The following is a 23,951-nucleotide window of genomic DNA, read 5'->3' as shown; positions in this document are numbered from 1 at the left end:
AATTATAAAGATTTATTTAAGGAACATCTTTTAACTTTAATGGATTATGTTAAAAAAAACACTTTCTAATTGGTCACCTCTCTCTTTATCACTGATTGGCCAAATTAATTCTATTAAAATGAATATCTTATCTAAATTTATATACCTTTTTCAAGCTGTGCCCATTTTTATTCCTAAATTTTTTTTGACTCTTTGGATTCAATTCTTTCTTCTTAGATATGGAAGGATAAAAAAACCTCATTTAAAACTCACCTTCAGAAAACTGAACAGAATGGAGGCTTTGCCTTAACTAATTTTAGGTTATATTATTGGGGAGTTAATATACGAAATATTACGTTCTGGATATATTACTTTAACCATGAGCATTGCCCTATATGGGTTTCTTTGGAAGTCAACTCTGTTATAAAATTTTCCATTAATCTCTTTACTTGGATCCTCACTTCCTTTATCTTTAAATAAACCAACTGACAATGTGGTGGTCAAGCATACTTTTGAGGATTTGGTTTCAGTTTAGAAAACATTTTGGTTTATTGAGATTCTCCCTCTCAAGTCACATCTTTTCTAATTGTTTTTTTTAAACCATCTTTAATTGACTTATCTTTTAAAGAATGGGATAGATTGGGTATTAAATGATTTCAGGATTTGTTTGATGGAGGAAATCTCTCTTCTTTTGTGCAACTTTCAATGAAATTTAACCTTTCCAATACCCACTTTTTTGAATACTTACAGATTAGAGATTTTTTAAGATCTCAATTACATACATTTCCTACAAGTCCAGATAAGAATATAATAGATACAATTTTTAATCTGAAACCCTTTGACAATGGTTCAATATCTTACATTTATGGTCTGCTGTTGGGACTGAAAAGGCCTCTTTAGATAAAATTAAAGTAAACTGGGAAAAGGATTTACAGATTTTCATATCTGAAGAGAGCTGGAAGATTATTTTAAAATTGATTAATTCTTCATCATTATGTGCTCGTCATTCTTTATTACAATTCAAAGTGGTACATAGAGTTCATAAGTCTAAAGACAAGCTCTCGTTTCTACGCAAATCTTTCCCCTTACTGTGATAGATGTACTAATGGAATGGCCACACTAATTCATATGTTTTGGACATGTCCGAGCCTTGAAAAATTTTGGAAAGACGTATTTCAAACTTTTTCTGTACTTTTCCGTGTTAGTCTTAAGCCCAATCCTTTGACTGCCATGTTTGGTATTGTCGAGGATAGTGCAACAAACTGAAGCCATCTAATTTGCAGGTACTGACCTTTATGTCTCTTATGGCCAGGAGGGCGATCTTGCTCAAGTGGAAGGAGGCCGCCCCGCCCACTCATGTTCAATAGCTATCTGATGTTATGTTATGCCTTGATCTAGAGAAGATTCGTTGTTCGATTTCTGATTCTAAACATGATTTTCTAATGTTATGGGGACTCCTTCCGAGTAATTTTCATAATCTTTGAACTGTTTTTAAAGTATGGATCTGAGCCATTATAATAAAATTATTATTATAAGATAAAGGTATTTCCTTTTTTTTCTTTTTTTTAAACCAACCAGCTCATTTTGGTAGTGGGGGTAGATTTCTTTTAAATAAAATAGTTATTTTATTTTCATAATTCTGTCTTTTTTTTCCTACTTGATTCACTTGGAATATGGGATACTGTGATCAAATTACTGTGAATTAAATGTAATGTAATTTGTATTACTTGTATCCTTATGAATTTTGTATTTGTATTATGCAATTTATGTAATATTAATAAAAATATTGAAAGAGAATTACTACATCCAAAAATTCAGGGGCCAATAAATTTGTTATATGTAATGTAGATAGACGCAATGGGTGCATGTTCATTATGTACAACAGTCAAAAACTACTTAGATTGTGAAATATCTATATACACACACACATATACATACACACGCACACATAAAACATACACATGCATATTTTTTCCTCAAAGTATTCATAATATCACATTAGGCAGATTAGTAGGAACACTTACATGAGTTTGAACTATTCTGTTAATGATCACCTCTAGACAGGTAAAAAAAAGATGCAAATTATGCTAAGACACACAAGTATGAATAATAGACTCGCAATATTGAGTAACCCAAGCTTCCAAGACTTGAATGAATCCAATCAAAGAAATCCCATCCATCAGACTGATATATTTTTACTGTTTCCTTACAAGTATCATCAGCTAAATATGTCTGTAGACTCATCAGGTATGCAAGTACAAGAGAATATCTAATACCATACAATTTTGAAGGACCATCTCATGCACCGTAACCATTTCTGTTGTTACTTTTACCAAGGCTTCAGCAGTGTCATTGCTTACTCTTTCCAAAGCTGCAGTAACATTTTTAATCTCCTTTATACTCCTTGCAACACCATAACATAGAAATAAAATTTATGCAAAACGATCTTCTTCTGAAATGACTCATTTACTTCAAGATTTGGGAGATAAAGATAAGTGCATGCACGTCTCATGGAAGGAGAAACATACCCTAAGTAACAAGATCCTAACCAATTACATGGAATAGAAGTGTAGGCTCCATTTCCACATATAAAGTATGTATTGTTCTTACTACTTTAACAGGAGCTTTGTTGAATAATATTTTTCTGATTGCCAATAATACAACTGCATTATCAGTGATCTCAACTGGCACATTATCAGTAGGAAAAATTGGCAAAAATATAACATCAAATAATTAGAATAAACTTCATAATGTCCAGTACATATCAACACTGTTGGAAGTATTCTGGCTGGTTAATGATTTTCTCACCATACCCCAGCAGCATAGGCACTGTGAAAGACTTTACTGACATATTAACCACAGCACTCATTGTCTTCGACAGGTACCACTTTAGCTTGCTTGCAGTGGCTGTTGTGTATCCACTTACTTTTACTTTCACCACTGAGCTGGTAACTAACAGCACTCGATAGGGATCTTCCCATCAAGTTCCCAGTGGTTCCATATGCATTTTTTTAAAATCAAGATTAACTTGCTAGGAATCAGTGTGCGTCCTCCTTCTGCTAGGTCTTCCCAAGAGGCAGAAAGCTTTTGAGAAGCAGACTAGACAGTTTGGGTTAATTTCATACAATACTTAACAATTGGCCATAATGTGTGTATCACCTTCTCCAAGATAGAGGGCTCCTGGCAGTGACATAGGACATCCTGTTACCATTTGAATGAATTAAGTTCAGGCTTCTTGTTTAGGGTTGCTCAGATGCTACACAAGACCATAGGAAGATCTGTAGGCCATGATACTTCCTCATGACACTTGGGCATTCGTTGTTTAATTATTCCATTCATTCGACTTGTTCTGACAACTTTGGGTGATGTGGACAATGAAAGGAGCGTTCAACTTTCATCACGACATAATTCCTGGCAATCACTCCCAATGATCTGTTCCTTGGTCAGAGTCGCTCTTACATGGCAATTCCCATCTTGGAATCTAGTCCTTGATCAAAGTTTTGCTGTGTGTGGGCAGTGGTTTGCCTTGTTGAAATGGCTTCCTCCCATCTTGAAGACTTACCCACTATTACCAGTATATCTGTGTATTCTCGGCACTTTGGTAAAGAAACGTAGTCCACCTGTAAATGTAAAAATGGATCAGGTGAGGCAGAAGCACTTAATTGTGGAAGCTTTCCTGTTGCTCTAGGATTGTTTTCAGGCACATCATGCATCTTCCAAATGTTTGTTGAGTTTGTGCCCTGAACTTTGGATTCTACCACATGGGCAGAATCTGTCAACCATCTTTTGCACTCCAATGTGCCAAAGGGAGTCTATTTGCTGTGTCAGATAAGGAAGCAACTAGTTGGGGCTACTAGCCTTTGACTAGTTCCACATCTCCATACTCCATCACTGCTTAACTTCCCACCATTCTCCATCCAGGACCATTTTTCCCATCTGGAGTATTGAACTTGCAACTCTCTGATACCTAGTACGTTCTTCTGCATTACAGAGTTCAATTTTCTTTCCTAATTTCAGATGTCAAGTTCATTGCACATGTTCTCAGTACTTCTTTTATTTTCATTATTCCTTCCTGTGCTGCCCATTTTGCAATTTCATCAGCTCTCCATTGTAGTCATTTCTGAGTGGCTTTTACATTTTAATACAGCAACTTCTGACAGTCATTGGATGACATCAAAAAGTTCTTGTACAAGTTGGTCATTCTTGATTGGAGCTCCCACAGCCGTAAGGAATCCTCAACCTTGATAAATTTCCAAAGTCATGGACAATTCCGAAAGCATATCGAGAATCAGTGTAGAAATTAGCTGATCTTCCTTCTGCCAACTTACAAGTTTCAATGAAAAGTTTTAGTTTGCCTGTTGCACAGAGGTACCAGCAGCCACACTTCCCAATGACAGCACTTCAGTTTCAAACAACAACTATTTCAATTCCCTCTCAATCACTGAGGAGCCATTAGTACACAGAATCAGATCTGGGTTCAATAAAGATGCTTTTTGTAATAATCTGCATCTTCTTGGCATGTTATTGTTCTTGCAAAGTCTTGATCATCATAGTCTTCCATGTCAGACGATAACAGTGTAGCTGTATTTGCTGAGCTCACCTGCTGAATGCTGATATAGGTGCTTAAAGAACAGCAGAACACTCGGACCACCAAGCAGCTGTTACTTGAGCAGCCCTATTTATAGTCAATAAAGTGTGTACGTCGAACATTCAAAATATGACTGAGCACAATGCTGAACAAGCCATGACTGCCAGATAGGCTGCCTGCACTGCTCATAAACACAGGCCCCATCCTAATACTACACCATCCAATTTAGCAGAGTAATATCCAGCAGGCTTGACAAGAAACTCAGAGACCTCGGCCTTCACCCCGCCTTGTGCAGCTGGATCCTGGACTTCCTGTCAGATCGCCGGCAGGTGGTAAGAGTGGGCTCCATCACCTCTGCCCCTCATCACAGGAGCCCCTTAGGGCTGTGTCCTTAAGCCCCTTCCTTTACTCTCTCTACACCCATGACTGGGTCTCCACCCACAGCTCCAATCTGCTAATTAAACTTGCAAATGATACTACATTGATTGGCCTAATCTCAAATAATAATGAGGCAGCCTACAGAGAAAAAGTCATCACCCTGACATAGTAGTGTCAAGAAAAAACCTCTCCCTCAATGTTGCAAAAACAAAGGAGCTGGTTGTGGACTACAGAAGGAACAGAGACACGCATACCCCTATTGACATCAATGGATCTGGGGCTGAGAGGGTGAACAGCTTCAAGTCCCTATGCATACGTATCACCAAGGATCTCATTTGGTCTGTACGTACCGGCTGTATGGTGAAAAAAGCACTACAGCGCATTTTTTTATCTCAGATGGTTGAAGTTTGACGTGAAAGTTCATCCCCAAATCCTAAGGACTTTCTACAGAGGCACAATTGAGAGCATCCTACTGGCTGCATCACTGCCTGGTATGGGAACTGTACTTCACTCAACTGCCGGGCTCCGCAGAGAGTGGTGTGGACAGCCCAGCGCATCTGTGGATGTGAACTTCCTACTATTCAGGACGTTTACAGCAACAGGTGCGTAAAAAGGGCCTGAAGGATCACTGGGGACCCGAGTCACCCCAACCACAAACCGTTCCAGCTGTTACCTTCTGGGAAACAGTACCACAGCATTAAAGCCAGGACAAACAGGCTCCAGGACAGCTTCTTCCACCAGGCCATCAGGCTAATTAACTCACGCTGATACAATTGTATTTCTAAGCTATATTGACTGTTCTGTTGTATTTTTTACTGTACATACTATTTATTACAAATTACTATAATTTGCACATTCAGACAGAGACGTAACATAAAGATTTTTACTCCTCATGTATGTGAAGGATGTAAGAAATAAAGTCAATTCAATGCAGGCTACTGTCAGTTTCCATGTCCTTGAGTTAAAACTGCCATAATGTAGCTATGTTTCTGTCGGCACACATCATGTTCATGCTGATCTTATTTTCCTACTCTTTCACCACAGCCCTGCAAATTTTGGTCTCACAAATGCCTATCCAATTCTGTTGTGATTGACTCTTCTTCTACCACTCAAAGTGGTTACACCGTCACTGCTTTTCTAGATAAAAAAAGATTTTCACACATTTGCTCTTTGCTTTAATCCATGTCCTCTGGTCTTGACATTAACTAGTACATTTCTCTACCTACGAAACACAAACCAGCTACTAACATGTGCACAACATTTAATTTCCTATCAATGATCTTTGCTCCAAAGAGAATAAACCCCACTACCCCTGTTTAACCAGGTAGCTATAACCACATGTTCCTGAAGTATTCCATTTTTCTGAACCTTCTTTAGGATCTTCAGACCCTTGAAGTGAATCAATCAGAATTGGGTGTAATACTCTATTTACTGTTGACATAAAATTGCCTCCAAGTCTACATTTATGAAGACTTATCATAATTGCTTTACTAATCAACCAGGCATATATAGTTTTACCCCAGCATCTACAGATTATTTTGTGTTATAGTTTTACATACTCCCATCCCTCTGTGCTTATACACTTTTGAACCATATCACCTAGTTTATATCATTTCATCACTTCAACTCTTGTATTAAATACCGTCTGCTACCCTTGAATATTCAGGAAGTTTATTACTCTTGCATATTACAGCTTCCCCATTTTCCACAACATCTAGGTTTGGTTTTGTCTAGAAATGTGGCACACTAGCATTCCCACCACAGTCTGTAAGGAATTTGTAAATTTTCCCTGTGATTATGTGGGTTTTCTCCAGGTGCTCTAGTTTCTTCCCACATCTGAAAGACAAAGGTTATTTGATCACATGGGTATAATTGACCAGCATGGACTTGAAGGGCCAGTTACCGTGCTGTACCTCTAAATGAAACACCTTAATCACTATTAGAATGGACAGGACAGCGAATCACATTAGAATACAAAGATCTCAGCACAAGCTCCTTGGGGACCCTATTATCTGACGAATAATTGTTTACACGAGAAACACACAAAATGCTGAAGGAAATTGGCAAGTCAGACATCTTCAATGGAGGTGATGAACAGTTATCATTATGTCCTGATGAAGGGTCTTGGCTCAAAAATTTGATGATTTATTCTCCTCCACAGGTGCTACATCTAGCTGAGTTCCTCTAGAATTTTGTGTGCTACTCAAGATTTCCAGCAGTTGCATAATTTATTGCGAAATAACAGTTTATATGATTCTTTGCTAATGCCAATGTGCATTATTTCAACTTTGCTAGTCAGTCTTTTATGTGACAGTGTCAATTACCTTCAGAAAACACAACATCTACTGCTTTCCTTCCATATTCATTATATTATCAAAATATTATTTACTGGTCAAACACAATTTATCTTTAACACATTAATGTCCACTTACTTTTAGTAACTCAAACATCCCCTTATGTCTATTATTTTATTTACCAAACAGGTAGCTATCAGACAGTTTCTAATAAGAAGTGGCATAACTAAAAGATGTACTGTAGAATCCTTGTGGTTAGAGTTAAGAAACTACAAGGGGAAAAAGACCCTGATGGGAATTATTAACTGGCATCTGAATAGAAGCCAGATTTGTCAGAATCAGAATCAGGTTCATTATCACCAGCATGTGAAGTGAAATTTGTTATCTGAGCAGCAGCAGTTCAATGCAATACATAATCTAGCAGAGAGAAAAAAAATAACGACAATAATTAAATCTCATTCAGTATACATATATTGAATAAATTATAAATCATGCAAAAAACAGAAATACTATATACTTTAAAAAAGTAAGGCAGTGTCCAAGGGTTCAATGTCCATTTAGGAATCAGATGGCAGAGGGGAAGAAGCTGTTCCTGAATCGCTGAGTGTGTGCCTTCAGGCTTCTGTACCTCCTACCTGATGGTAACAATGAGAAAAGGACATGGCCTGGGTGCTAAACGTCCTTAATAATGGATGCTGCCTTTCTGAGACACCGCTCCTTGAAGATGTCCTGGGTACTTTGCAGGCTAGTACCCAAGATGGAGCCGACTAAATCTACAACCCTCTGCAGCTTCTTTGCGTCCTGTGCAGTAGCCCCTCCATACCAGACAGTGATGCAGCCTGTCAGAATGCTCTCCACGGTACATCTATAGAAGTTTTTGAGTGTACTTGTTGACATGCTAAACCTCTTCGAACTCCTAATAAAGTAAAGCCTCACCTTCTTTATAACTACACCGATATGTTGGGACCAGGTTAGGTCCTCAGAGATCTTGACACCCGGGAACTTGAAACTCCTCACTCTCTCCACCTCTGATCCCTCTATAAGGATTGGTATGTGTTCCTTTGTCTTACTCTTCTGTAAGTCCACAATCAGCTCTTTCGTCTTACTGACATTGAGTGCCAGATTGTTACTGCAACACCACACCACTAATTGGCATATCTCACTCCTGTACGCCCTCTCGTCACCATCTGAGATTCTACCAACAACGGTTGTATTGTCAGCAAACTTATAGATGGTATTTGAGCTATGCCTAGCCACACAATCATGGGTATATAGAGTAGAACAGTGGGCTAAACACACACCCCTGAGGAGCACCAGTGTTGATCGTCAGTGAAGAGGAGATGGTATCACCAATCTGCACAGACTGTGATCTTCCGGTTAGGAAGTTGAGGATCCAATTGCTACAAATTAGAACAGAAGATAGAAAAGGGATGGGGGACTTCAACATGCACACAGTCTCAGAGATCAGGTTGGCACAGGATCCCAAGAACAAGAATTTGTAGAATGTTTATGAGGTGGCAGAAGACACAAAAATATTTTTCAGATTTCTAAATTGCAAAAGAGTCACTAGCAGATATTGGACCTCCAGAAAATGATGCTGGAGAAGCAGTGTTGGGGAACAAAGAAATGGCAGACAAAATGAACAAACAATTTGCAATGTTTACTGTAAAAGACATGCCAGAAATTTGACAGTCAGCAAGCAGAAGGGAACGTATTAGTAAAGAAAAGGTACTAGAGTATCTGAAAACTAAGGTGGATTAGTCACCTGGGCCAGATGGACTACACTCCACAGATCTGAAGGTGATAGCTGAAGAGATTATGGAGGCATTAGTACACATCTTTCAAGAATTACTACAGCAAGAAATGGTTCCAGAGGAAGGGAAAATCATTAACTTCACTCCACTCTTTAAGAAGGGAGGAAAACAAGACAGTGAATTATATTTCAGTATTGCAGTTTGACAGGAGGAGGATTCAGGAATCAGAGAAACAAAGGGACTTGGGAATCCTAGTGCAAGATTCCCTAAAAGTTAACTTGGATATTGATTCAGCAGTAGGGGAGGCAAATGCAATGTTAGTATTCATTTCAAGAGGACTAGAATATACACGCAAGGAGGTAAGGTTGATACTTCATAAAGCATTGGTCAAACTACATTTGGAGTATTGTGAGCAATGTTGTGCCCCATATCTATGGAGTATGTGCTGGCATCAGAGAGGGTCCAGAATAGGTTTATGAAAACGATCCCAGGGGTGAAAGGAATAGAGTATGAGAAGCTTCTGATGGCTTTGCGCCTGTATTCACTGAATTTTACAAGGATGGGGGAGATCTCATTGAAACCTATCAAATATTGAAAGGTCTGGATAGAGTGGATGTAGAGAGGATGCTTCCAGTTACGGGAACATCCAGGAAGAGAGGACACAATCGCAGAATAAAAGGGCATCCTTTAGAACAAAAATGAGGAAGAATTTCATTTGCCAGAGCAATCTGTGGAATTTATTGCCACAGAAGGCTATGGAAGTCAAGTCATTGAGTTTATTTAAAGCAGAGGTTGATAGGTTCTTGATTAGCAAGGGTGTTAAAGATTCTGGGGAGAAGGCAAGAGAATGGGGTTAAGAGGGAAAAATAAATCTGCCATGATTCAATGGTGCACCAGACACAATGGGTCAAATAGCCTTACTCTGATGCCATGTTTTATGGTCTTTATCGTCAAATAATGGAAGAACTTTCTAATCAGAAAGTTTGGTTGAAGGAATAACAAGGGGGTGGAGAGCTGTAAAGAATCATAAGTAAAGAAATGTAAGAAATTGAAGCCAGTGTCGACTAATCTGCGATTCAGTAAGATCACGGCTTTTTACCTCAGTTCTACTTTCCTACATTAACCTCATATCCCTCATTTCCTTCAATATATTGAAGCTATTAATCTATGTTCAAAACTGAACCCCCATAGCTCTCAAGTAGTAAAATTCTAAAGATTTTGATCTTTCTCCTGAATGAGCGGGCCTTTATAGTTTTGTGAACCATCTTCTGGATAGACAAACTGGGGAAACATCAACTGTCACCTGTCATTATTTTAGCACAGGGGTCCCCAACCTTTTTTGCAGTGCGGGGGGGGGGGGGGCGGGATGGTTGCCAACGGACAAGAGTAGCAGCCAAATACATTGCGTTTACCCAGAGAAAGACTACAATGACCATGAAGCCTTGCGCGGGCACCAGTGCGCATGCGTTATTTGCGCATGCGCGCTCCTGTCGATTGTTTTTCTACAAATCGTTTTTGGCGATTCTGTTCGGGAGGGAGTGTGTTAATCACAACCGGAATATCGGTGATAAGTGGCTAATACACTCAATTTCGTTTCTAAAAGGCTTCATCTAACGAATTTAATATTAAACACACAGCACATTTTCCTCGCATGAATATAGCGATAAGTCAATTATCAGGGGAGGACAGGGGAGCTTGAAGTAAGTGTTTTGAACAAACTTCCAGTAGAAGTGTCAGAAGCAGGTTCGATATTATCATTTAAAGTTAAATTGAATAGGTATATGGACAGGAAAGTAATGGAGGGTTATGGGCTGAGTGCAGGTCGGTGGGACGAGGTGAGAGTAGCGTTCAGCACGGACTAGAAGGGCAGAGATGGCCTGTTTCCGTGCTGTAATTATTATATGGTTATATAAGTCAATAGCATCATAACATTTTAAGTAACGTTTGGATATTAAACACAGCGCATATTTTCCCCGTATGAACTTATAAAATCATTGAAACACACCAATATCGTTGAATCAGTGGGAGCCCTGGGCTTGCTTTCCTGCAACAAGACAGTCCTATCGAGGGGTGATGGGGGACAGCGATACTCGAACGGGGTTCCTTATGTCCAGTCTATTCCGCAATTTAGTTTTTGTTACATTCATCACAGAGATATGTTGGAAATGGAAGCAACGTTTTCGGTGCTTCCGTGGCTACCTCAGGATATTGAGCCTTGACTTTGATCCAGAATGCTGGCAGAGATGTTAGGTCAAACAGACTTTTCAGCCCGCCATCATTTGCAAGCTCGAGGAGTTGATCTCCTTCCCGCGCTGAAATGGATGACGCGCGGGTAATGGCTCAACAGTGCGTGACAGGGAATGAGGAAAGGTGCAGCTGACTCATATCGCCAAATCATATCGTTTCCTCGCGGCTCGGTAGCGCATGCTCTGCAGCCCGGTGGTTGGGGACTGCTGTTCTAGCATGTAAAAATTCAAGCTGAATCTCATCTTCTACATCAAACTTTTCATTCCAGAATTATTCTAGTAAGCCTTTGCTGCACTCCTATCAAGCATATCCTTAGATAAATAGACGAGAATTATACACAATATTCCAGATGTGACCCTCAGTTTCCATATACATTTTATTTCAATACCACTGGGCAGTACCTGGCAAAAGTAGAGCAGAAGAACTCACTGTGGGGAAATTTAAAACTGAAATAGAAACACAGAAACCTACAGCACAATACAGGCCCTTTGGCCCACAAAGCTGTGCCGAACATGTCCTTACCTTAGAAATTACCTAGGTTTACCCATAGTTCTATTTTTCTAAGCTTCATGTACCTATCCAGGAGTCTCTTAAAAGACCCTATTGTATCTGCCTCCACCGCCGCTGCTGCTGGCAGCCCATTCCACACACTCACCACTCTGTGTAAAAAACTTACCCTTGACATCTCCTCTGTACTTACTTCCAAGCATCTTAAAACTGTGTCCTCAAAACAAAATTTATTGCGTCCTCAAAAAATAGTGTAAGTCCAGGACCAATGTGTCCCTTGTGGGTGAAAAGCACGTACAAAAGGCCAAGTGGTCCAGGACAATAAGAGATGCTGAAGAATGGATTAAAAATATAAATATACAGCAAGAACTGAAAATGTGGGAGGTACAAAGAGGTAGGAATGATAAAAGGGTACTTAAAATAAAAACTAGGAGGGCAAAGAGGGCTTGAAATGTCACTGGCATACAAGATTCAGGAAAATCTCAAAGCATTTTATAAGTATATTAAGGGCATGAGGGTAAGTAGGAAAAGAGTATGACCTAATAGGGACCAAAAGGACAATTTGTGAATGGAACCAGATGACATACTGTAAGAAAGGCTTTAAAGGAAAATTTCTCATCTGTATTTGGTAAGCAGGACAGTATAATCAGATATCTCTGTTTAAATACATTTTATCCTCCAGGCAATGATTAGCAATACCACAAGATATTTCTGCTAGGTTTTTTTCCAGTGGGTGGAAATAATAGTATTCTCACCCAAAACTTCTTCCATCATTTTAACCTCTATCCTAACACACACACCTTTTAGCAATACGCACAAAATGCTGGAGGAATTCAGCAAGTCAGCCAATATCTATAGAAATTAATAACAGATGTTTCCGGCTGAGACCCTTCTTTTGGTCTGAAAAGACACGGGAAAGATACTGGAATAAAAAGATAGGGGGAGGGGAAGGAGGAGCAGCTAGATGATAGGTGGAATGATAGGGAAAGGTAGAGGGCTGGAAAAGAAGGAATCTGATAGAAGAGAAAAGTGGAGCATGAGAGAAAGAGAAGAAGGAGGGGCATCGGGGAGGTGATAGGCAAGAGAGGGGAAGAGGCAAGAGGTTGAGTGAGGAATAGAAGAGAGAGGGGAAGGGGAAGAAAATTTACCAGAAGGTTGTTCATCCAATGATGTTGGAGGCTACCTAAATGGAATATTGCTCCTCCATTCCTCCATTGTGGCAAAACAGGAGGCCAAGGACCAACATGTTGGATTAGGAATGGGGATAGGAATTAAAATGGTTGGCCACAAGAAAACCCCACTTTTAGTTGATAGAGCAGAGGTGCTCGACAAAGTGGTTCCCTAATTTACGCCGGGTCTCACCAACATAGGGGCCACATCAGGAACAGCAGATACAATAGACAACCCCAACAGATATGCAGGTGAAGTGTTGCCTCACCTGGAAGAACTACTTGGCACCGTGAATGGAGGTAAGGGAGGAGATGAATGGGCAGGAGCAGCATTTCTGTCACTTGCGAGAGGGAGATTAGTGGGGAGGGCCAAATAGACAAGGAAATCATGGAGGAAGTGATCCCTGTAGAAACCGGAAAGTGGAGGGGGGGGGGGGGGGGAAAGAGTTCGAGAGTATTTTGTGGTAGGATCCTGTATCTGTATTCTTGTCTGCTTTGTATCTTGTGTTGCACATTTATTAGAGCAACTAGTCACATCAGTGTGGCCATGGTAAAAGCGAATATGGTAAAGAGAAGGGTATTCTTGCTTATTTCGTTGCAGTTCGTCACTTGGAACCAGTGGAGGGTGTATCTTTTGCTGACCGCTGAGAAAAAAATTGAATAATGCTTAGCTTACACTTGGGTATGCTTAAATTCATCACTTCATGTTTGCTCATTGCTAATAGCGGATCGAATAAAGAATTCGACTCTTTGAAACAATAGTTTCACTGCAGCCGAGGGCACATCATGCAAGTACAACAACTCCACAGCGGTTGCAGGTTAGCAGCAATTGTTTCTGGGTTTTGTTTTGCTGCTGTAGATGCCACTGAAGATGGCGAATCTATGGAGAATGATGCATTGGATGTAGAGGCTCATGGGGTGGTGGGGTCAAGAGGAACTCTTTCTTTGTTACGTTGGTGGGAAGATGGGGCGAGTGCAGAAGTCCAGGAAATGGAGATGTTGATGAGGGCAGCATCAATGGTTGAAGGAAGGGAAACCCTAATATCCTAGAAAGGAAAGCCTCATCTTGAGAAAAGATGAGGCAAAGATGAAGGACTGAGGAAAGGAGAATAGCATTTTTACAGGAGACAGATAGCCGTGAGTTGGTAGGTTATAAAAGTTGTCAGTAGATTTTACCTCCAGAGATGGTGACAGAGAGATCGAGAAAGAAGAGAGAAGTGTCAGAAATGGACTGAGTGAATTTAAGGTCAGGGTGGAAGTTGGAGGCAAAGTTTGTGAAATTGAGACGAGCTCAGCATGGGTGCATGAAGCAGCACCAATGCAGTTGTCAATGTAGCACAGGAAGAGGTGGGGAGCATTAACAGGGAAGGGTTGAAACATGGACTGTTCTATATAGCCAATGAAAAGTTAGCACAGCTAAGGTCCATGCAGATATCCATTGTTACACTTGAGTTTGGAGAAAGTGGGAGGAGAAGGAGGAGAATTGTTGAGAGTGAAGACTAGCTCTGCCAAACGGAGGAGAGGGGTGGTGGAGGGAACTGTTTGGGTCTATTGTTAAGAAAGTAGCAGAGAGCTTTAAGGCCTTCTTAATGGGGAACAGAAGTGTATAGGAACTGGACATCCATGGTGAAAATGAGTCATTCAAGGCTAGGAAATTGAAAACTATTAAGATCAAGAGCACGTGAAACACCTTTTAAATAGCTTCACAACCAGATAGTTGACATGCTTTGAAATCTTCATCACAAGGAAGAATAACCTTGGAAACATCTGCAGAAATCTCCCGCAAAAATGTGCAGTGACAAGTTGCACACCAAGGCTCACTTATTTTTGGGCTTCAAAAGGGAAAAAAAAACTTCAGCTTTGTTGGCATAAAATGACAATATTCTCACTTTATATTCTGATGCCTATATTCTGACATCTTCAAAGGTATCTACTACATTTCACTCATCCAGACTGCTGTCCCCATTTTTCAAATCAGCCACCATCATCCCTGTATCAAAGAACTCTTACACCTTTAGAACTAAACTACTACTATCCAGTGGCAGTGATGTCAATCATCATGAAGTGCTTGAACGGCTGGTAATGGCGCACATCAAAATTCCATTCCTGCCACTCTGGACACTCACCAATGTTTTATTAACAGAACCACTCTACAACAGATGTCATAGCATCTTTCATGCACCTGGCCCTGACACACCTCGAAAACAAGGACACTTATATCAGAATGCCGTTTCTAGATTTCAATTTGGCATTCAATAGTATTGCCCACATACTTTGGTGAACAAACTCCTACTCTTCAGTCTAAATACACCACAGTGCAAACGAAAGTTGGACTTCCTAACCAAGAGACCTTAGATAGTCAGGATATACTACAGCTTCTCCTTCCCCATCATCCTCAACACAGATGCCTCCCCCCCAAAGGCTGTGTACTGAGCCCACTGTTGTACGCTCTGCTGATACACGATTGCATAGCCGAACACCTGAGTAATCACATTGTCGTTTACAAATAACATGACTGTAGTGGGGCTCATCACTGACAACAATGAGACAGGCTACGGGGAGGAGATGGGAAGAGCTGAAGGCCCAATGATAGGCAAATAACCTCTTCCTCAATGTCGACAAGACAAAGAAGATGGTTATTGGCTTCAGAACTGGTATCATTTACAACCCCCTTTACATAAGTGGCACAACAGTGGAAAATGCAAACAGTTTCAATCTCCTGGGAGAGCACATCTCACATAACGCTTTACAGAACAGGCTACCCAGGTTCAATTCCTGCCACTGTCTGTAAAGAGTTTGTATGTTCTCCCCATGATTGCATGGGTTTCCTCCGGGTGCTCCAGTTTCCTCCCATGGTCCAAAAGTGTACCAGTTGGTAGGTTAAATGGTCATTGTAAATTGTCCCATGATTAGACTAGGCTTAAATTAGGAGTTCAAAGATGAGAAAATCTGCATTTGCTGGAAATCTAAGCAACACACACAAAATGCTGGAGGAATTCAGCAGGTCAGGTGGCATCGGAAAAGAAGGGGGTTGCAGGGCGACATAACTCAAAGGGGCAGAAAGGCTTATTCCACGCTGTATCGCAATAATTAAAACTTCTCATGGCTCCAGAACACATCCTACACAATCAGGAAAGCTCACCAACACCTCTACTTTCAGAGGAGGCAAAAGAGAGCTGGACGATGAACATCAATATTCATGACCTTCTACAGATGTGCAGTGGAGAGCATCCAAACATGCTGCATCATTGCATGGTACAGAAACTGCATTGTGACAGACAGGAAGGCTCTACAACAAGTAGTTAAAATTGCCCAAGCATCACTGGCACCTTCAAGGACATATACACAGAAAGGTCCCAAAAAGAGGCCAGCAATATCATGAAGGATCCCACCCACCCTGCTCATGGACTGGTTATCCCATTTCCATCAGGAAGCTACATAGCATCCACGCCAGGACCACCAGGCTCATAAACAGTTACCTTCCCCAAGCAGTGAGGTTGATCAGTATCTCTATTACCCCCACCACCACTACTTTATCATTTCCTATCAGAGTCACCTTGTGTACAGGCACTCCTATGCTAGTGTCACATTATGTACATTCAATCTGAAGTATGTACATTTATTATGGGTTTTTTTATTATTGTGTTCTTTATCTTATTGTGTGTTTTTTTGTGCTGCATTGGATCCAGAGTAACAATTATTCTGTTCTTCTTTACACCTTTATATGGGAAATGACATTAAACAATCTTGAAATCTTAAATCATTAAAGCATCTGCAATTACTGGATTTATCATAGGTGTAACATTTTAAGATTCAAGATTGTTTATTGACATTTTTCAGTACGAGTGTAAAGAAGAACAAAATGACTGCTACTCCAGGTCCAATGTGACATAAAAAACACAATAAAAACAATATAAATGTAACCCTATACAACACATATACAAACAACTATTGTATAGACTGCATGTAAAGAGACACGAGGGGATGTGTATGTAGTGGTGGTAGGGTTGGTCAATGGATGGAGATGTTGATCACCGGACAGCTTGGGGGGAAAGTAACTATTTTTGAGTATAGTGGTCCTGGCATGCATGCTGCGTAGCCTCTTCCATAATCGGAGTAGGACAAACAAACAGTCCATAGTTTTCTTGTCAAATGATTATTCTCACTCAAATTAAGATTCTTAGACCAATACCACAGAATCAATGATGCCCCAAACAAAAGCCTGGTACATAATCTTGCATTCAGCACCAACTGTCACTAAATTGAAAGGATGGTCATCCCAAGTCTTAAATAACAATAAGCAAATTGATGCAATTGTAGTCTTCAATACAATGACAAAGGAACAATACTTAGACGGAAACCTTTCAAGATATTTATTTTCAATATGAGGATTTTATGTCCTCCAATTTACAATGGGTGTTTGTTAATGCTTGCTGTGCAGTTGTTGTCTTTTTAAAAAAAAACACATTCATTTTGCTCAATACCATCCTAAAGCTGGTCTTTTTGAACTACAATAGAAATGACTACAACATTTTTCTCTCTCCAACAAGATATAGATGAACATTCGATATTCATAAATCTGGTAGGAGACTGGCTGCAAGAGTGGGCTTTCACACGCCTCAAATAATACAATAACGACCAACCCTTTACAATGTAAACTTTGTTCCAATGAAACTTGTTCTGATAAAACTATTTTGTTTTACTGTGGAATAACTTTAGTGAGCAATAAGGTAAGTGAAAGAATTTTATCCTGGAAAAAAAATGGGTAAACAATTACAATACAAATCTCAAGATATTTCCTTCTTAGTCATTATAGCGCCATAAATGCAGTTAAATTACTTAATCAGCGTAAAATTATATGGAAAAAAATCGTAATAGCTACAGGAAGCATTACAAATGTTAGAAAAGAAGACAACTGAAACTCTAAAGCAAAATATTGCAGATGCTGAAAATCTAAACTAAAAGCAGCTCAAATACCATCTACAAAGTTGCTCACAGAATCTCAGATGGTGACGAGAGGGCTTACAGGAGTGTGATATACCAGCTACAGGAGTGGTGTCGCAGTAACATTTCACTCAACGTCAGTAAGACCAAAGAGTTGATTGTGGACTTCTGAAAGGGTGAGATGAGGGAGTACACACCAGTGCTCACAGAGGGATCAGAAGTGGAAAGAGTAAGCAATTTCAAGTTCCTGTGCGACAACATCTCTGAGGATCTAGCCTGGACCCAACATATCGATGCAGCTACCAAGGCATAACAGAATTTGAGAAAATTGGTGTGTCACCTAAAAGAACTCCAATTTCTACAGATATACTGTGGAGAGAGCATACTAACTGGCTGTATCACTGTCTGGTATTGGGGTGGGGGGGGGGAGAGAAACGAATCAAAGGATCAAAGAGAATTGTAAACTTAAGTCAGCTCCATCATGGACACTAGCCTCCATAGTATTCAGGACATCTTTAAGGAGCAATGTCTCAAAAAGGCAGTATCCATCATTAAGAACCCCCATCACCCAGCACATGCCCTCTTCTCATTGAGGAACACAAGGAGATACACAAGCCTGAAGGTACATACGCAACGATTCAGGAACAACTTCTTCCCCTATGCCATCCGATTTCCGAACGGACATTGAACCCACGAACACTACCTCACTATCTGTTTATTTCTTTTTTTTAAAAACTAATTTTAATGCAACTGTTTAATATGTATACTAACTGTAATTCAGTTTTATTCTATTATCTATTACATTGTACTAATGCCACAAAGTTAAAAAATTGCACGACATATGCTGGTGATAGGAAACCAGATTCTGATTCTGAAACAGGCAACATTTCTAGAGAGACAAACATTTTGGGTCAATGGTCTCTGATCAGAACTGAAAACTTAAGTTACCATTTGGTTCACAAATCTTTTATTGTGGTGTTAAATCAAGTGATACTTGCTGTACTGGAACCCGGTATAAATTCCAGTTCTGCAGGGAAAGATATTATAAATTGCTAACCCCTTTTCAAACTTGGTGGAAGCAGTGAAAACAACTTTTGTTTCATCATTGGTTGTAGTTTATTTCATCACTTGACTGCACAGAATAACAGAGCTCATGGAATGACATTGAAATTTATTAAGACCTACTTTATAATACGTATTTTTTTCTCCTACTGTTATCTATGGACTCAAATACAGAATGGCTAACATCTGTAATTACATAAAACAGAAATTGCTGGAAATACTCAGGAAGTCCGTCAGTATCTGAAACAGAAGCAAAAACTCCACAGATGCCTGGCCCGCTGAGTATTTCCAGCATTTTCTATTTTTACTTCAGATTTCCAGCATCTGCAGTTGTTTTGGTTTTCAAGTTGCCACTCTGCAATTCCATACTTGGTGTTCAGAAATGGCATAAAAGGTCAAGTAATCCTTCCGCCCACCTTCAAAACAATAGTATCTGGAAGAGCAACTCCTTTAGTAAACTGGTCCATTTTTAATCGCTATGCCTTAAAAGCCTGATTCAGGTTGCACTGCGCTCATCGACTGAGAGCAAACGGGAGATTCCGTGAAATCAGTAACAGGCGACCCCCCCCCCCCACAATAAAAAGCAGCATACACGTTGCAGGGCAATCGTCAACCCCGTGGTGACTGCGTCTCTACTTAGAGCCTTTTGCGATGAATGCTTTTCTTAAATATATAAGTGATGACAAAATAAAAGCGGCCTAAGCACAAGTGAAATCCAGAAACAAGGATTAAATACGAAGAGGAAGAGGAGGAGGAGGAGGAGGAGGAGGAGGAGGAGGAGGAGGTGGTGGTCAGTCTCGCTGTGGCTGCCCCATACCCCTCGTCCCCACGCTCTCCCCTCCTCACCCCCCAAGCCCCCGGGGCTGCCACCACGAACAGGGGGTCGCCACCGGGGCCGTCAGCCACCCGAACACCGACTCTTTCCAAACACCACAACCGGAAATCAGCCCGCCGGATGTCGCCAGAAATTCAACCGGAGAAGGGAATGAAATATAAATAAACTCCGAATAACCTCGCTCCAGCTTCAAACAGACAGCATTTCGGTGCGCCCATCAGGCTATTTCCGAATGCGGCAGGTTATTTATTTTTTTTAGAAAGCGAGAGGGAACATTTACAACAAACTCACCAGGGGAATAAAAAGGTCTCCAGCGGACGAAGGAGAGATGAAGGTTGGTGCTTCTTTCCGTCTCCCCCTCCTCCCTTGTTGAAATTTATCCTGTGAAGCGCTGCAAGACGATGGCGTCGGGGGATGCCAGAGCAGTGGGAAGAGTTTTGCCGCCGTTGTTGTCGTTGCCGCTTCTTCCTCCGCCGTTGCCCTTTTTCGCGGTGGCCATTTTTCACCCGAGGCTGAACTAAGCGAACCTCCGGCTCCCAGGGAGGAACATCGCCGGCGCTGGCGCTCGCGCTCCCTGCTCCCTCGCAATCCCGGCAGCGGCCAACAGCGCCCCCTCCGCCAGCGACCCCGCGCTGCAAGCGAGACCCGGCGCACGCGCGGATTCCCGGGCCGGGGCCAGCACGGGAGCAAATGCCGCCTGCTGGCACAGGAGCTTTTCCACTGAGGCAACTTCGGGACCGGGGCGGTGTTTAAAGCGTCTCTTCCCGACAAATTTTCTGAAAGACGTTGGCTTCAAAGTCATTTCACATGGATTTGTAGCTCTTCCCACTGAGTATGGGCGATAAATTGAAATGGATTTAATCAGCCCTGCTTTTGCATCCAAAAAGGCAAGAGTGGAGTGGAAGTTAATACAGGTTGGGTACCCCTTATCCGAAATTGCAAAATCTGAAGACCTCCAAAATCCAAATTTTTTGAGTGACATCACAAATGGAAAATTCCACGGGGAACTGGGTCAGTTCCCAGTTGATGTGCAGGTCTCTGCACACTACAGGCACTGCTGAGCAGTGAGCTCACATATGCAATAAACAGAAATTAATGAACATTTTAAAGTACTGCATAAAGCAAAAAAAAAGATCTGCATAGGTATTGAAAGAGTGGATTTGTCAGTGTAAGAGCTGTTTACCGTTATGCCGATCATGAAGCATGCAGAGATGTAACACGATGAACTGAAAATTGAATGTAATTGTTAAATATTCAGTTGCAGAAATTTAAGAAAAGGCACAACATTGAATTTTTAAAGCTTTATAGTGATAAAGCGCCTGCTGATCATGAAGCAGGAGAGAAATTCATTGATGTGTTTCCCAAGATCGTGGTTGATGAAAATATAACATGCTGATGTGCTACATCAGTACATAAGTGTGATGAACAAGTGTAAGACAAAGACGGCTTACTGGTAGCACGTAAATTCAGAGTCAGAAAATAATGGTGGTCCCAAGCTATCTCATTATATATTCCAAAATCTAAAATCCAAAACACTACTGGCCACGAGCATTTCAGATAAGGGGCACAATTTTTAATCTCCAATATACATATACTGTAATTTATTTGTTTTTCTTCTATATTATGTATTGCATTGAACTGCTGCTGCTAAGTTAACAAATTTCATGACACAGGCCGGTAATAATAAACCTCATTCTGATTCAGTTCGTACAATTACTTGCTTTTTATTTTTCTGTGCACATTAGGTTAAAGAGATTGGAGCAAACAAGTGCAACTTTGACAAGGATGTATGTAAAAGAGAAATAATTTTCTATAGGAGTCATGGGTATTTGTTACCAATTATGACACTGTTTAAAAAATGAATTCTTCATTAAAATTGTATCTTTATCTACATTTGCTTCTTTGCTATCAGTATTTTAAATAGGGGATTCACTATTCATTGTGAATTCATCAATAAATCAATGCTATTAGAAGTGAAATTCCTTGCAATCATTAACTGCACTGAGAAAGAAGAATTAAATCAATTGCATTAGAGTGAGCAACACTCTCAATATTGTGCTATTTTATCATGATGAGCTAAATCATCTGAAGAATCATATCATCAAATATTCTACACAAAAAGAGAAGTTTGGAATAATGTGGAGCGATTAATGAATGTATTCAACCTAATAGTGGACACATAGAGCCAAGTGCCATTTTTGAACACAGCTATCCGACAAGTCGATCTGTCCCCTTTGAAGTTAGGTTGCCAATTATTCAAAATTACTGCAACTGTGTTTGTGTACTACTTCCCATTTATTCCTTCACCTTTGGAAATTATAAGCATATTTTTTCTGATAGCAGTATTTTATGAAATCACCCTTGACATCAATTCACCTTCCAAAGCAACACACTGCAACAATGCTGCAGGGACTCAGCAGGTCAGACAGCATCTATGGAAATGAATAAACAATTGACATTTCGGGCCGAGACCTTTCCTCACGACTGGGAAGGAAGGGGGAAGACGCCAGAATAAAAAAGGTAGGGGAGGAGGAGGATAGGTCGAAGGTGAGAGGTGAAGCCAGGAGGTAGGAAAGATAAAAGGCTGGAGAGGAAGGAATCTGATAGGAGAGGAGAGTGGACCAGAGGAGAGAAGGAAGGAGGAGGGACACCAGGAGGGAGGTGATAGGCAGGTGAGAAGAGATAAGAGGCCAGAGTGGGGAATAGAAGAACAGGGGAAGGAGGGAGATTATTTTTAAACCAGAGGGAGAAATTGATGTTCATGCCAACAGATTGGAGACTAGTCAGATGGAATATTAGGTGCGGCTCCTCCAGCCTCAGGGTGACCTCATCATGGTACACCTAGCTTGTCCTCCTGCCCCTCCCCACCCCACCTTTTTTATTCTGGTGTAATGAATTGTTTAAATAAATAAAGAATACTTAACCAAATGATATATTTACAATATTACTCATATTACTGAAATACCAAATACACAACACTCCTCCCTGCTTAGAAATGCATCTCAACTTTATATATATATATACATACGTAACAAAGATTTTTATTCCTCATGCATGTGAAAGATGTAGGAAATAAAGTCAATTCAATATACAGTACACTGTTTAATACATCTCCTATATGGACATCACAGCATAGCAAATTTTCGATTGTCCCATTCAGGCCTAAAGATTTAATCACTGTAGAGACTTCCTTACTCTCGTAGGATAACGTCTTTCCTGATCGGGGGGGCGGGTTCACTCTGCTTCGCAGGAGAGACTTATGAATGTGCAACAATTTTCAGTTCTGGGGCCTCCTCCATGGTGGCTGTAGGATTTGACTCTGGGACTGCAGGAAGTGGTTATGAAGCTCTGGACACCTTTCTTCTCTAACAAGTGGCACTGCTCTCCTTAACTGATCCATGTGTTGTCTCCAGGTGACATTGGACACAACACAATCTCGCCATGCAGGAAAGTGCTGCAGTTCTGTCCTTAATCTTTCCCTGTACCCACTTTTCATCAACTCTGTGGTCCCTCACCAGCACTGCTTGTCCAGGAGTGAAACCTAGAACCTCCTGGTTTGAGGAGCTTTCAGTTTGTCTCAACCATTTGTCCTGCATGCTCCCTCTGAGATTGGGTTTGAGCAGATCCAAATGTGAGCGCAAGGGATGCTGCAGGAACAGGATAGTTAGTGAGTTGTTGGTTGTGCAGTGTCCTGTATTGCGATGCAAGGAGGAAATTGGCAAGCTTCCGATTCAGAGTGTTCTGCTGACATTGCCTGCAGTATGTTCTTTAGACTCTTGGATAAATCTTTCCGTCAAGCCATTTGTAGCTGTGTGGTACGGTGCAAAAGTAACATGTCTTAATCCATTCATTTTCAGCAATGACGGAAATTGTTCCACAACAAACTCTGTCCCATTGTCACTAAGTGTTCTGGAACACCAGACCTTGAGAAGAGGCTCCTTACAACACATCAGATATTTGCGAGGCTGTAGTGGAGGCTATTGGGAACACTTCTAGCCACTTTGTAGCTGCATCCACTACAATCAATACCTTTTTGCCATGAAGAGTTCATTAAAATCCATGTGAATCCTCTGCAATGCAGGCTATTCCCAGGGATGGAGAGGCACTGCTCTTTGGCATCTTCTGGATGTGCTGGCATCCCAAACAGTGCATGGCCAGTTGCTCAATCTGCTGATCTATCCTAAGCACCAGGAA

At 40.7% G+C, this 23,951-nt stretch overlaps 1 protein-coding gene across 4 annotated transcripts in view; it reads right to left on the bottom strand.

The window, feature by feature from the left end:
* The window catches only part of wdfy3 (WD repeat and FYVE domain containing 3), a 336,513-nt gene extending 316,159 nt beyond the window's left edge, over positions 1-20,354 (bottom strand). For all 4 annotated transcript variants that reach the window (XM_072253130.1, XM_072253132.1, XM_072253131.1 and 1 more), the window contains exon 1: positions 20,049-20,354. The gene's annotated coding sequence lies outside the window, so the exon portion shown is untranslated. The remainder of the gene's footprint in view (positions 1-20,048) is intronic.
* Positions 20,355-23,951: the final 3,597 nt, after the last annotated feature.

The sequence above is a fragment of the Mobula birostris genome, chromosome 3, assembly GCF_030028105.1.
Source record: "Mobula birostris isolate sMobBir1 chromosome 3, sMobBir1.hap1, whole genome shotgun sequence".
Lineage (NCBI taxonomy): Eukaryota > Metazoa > Chordata > Chondrichthyes > Myliobatiformes > Myliobatidae > Mobula > Mobula birostris.
Note: the sequence above shows the minus strand (reverse complement) of the source record. Positions and strands in the feature narration are given on the sequence as shown.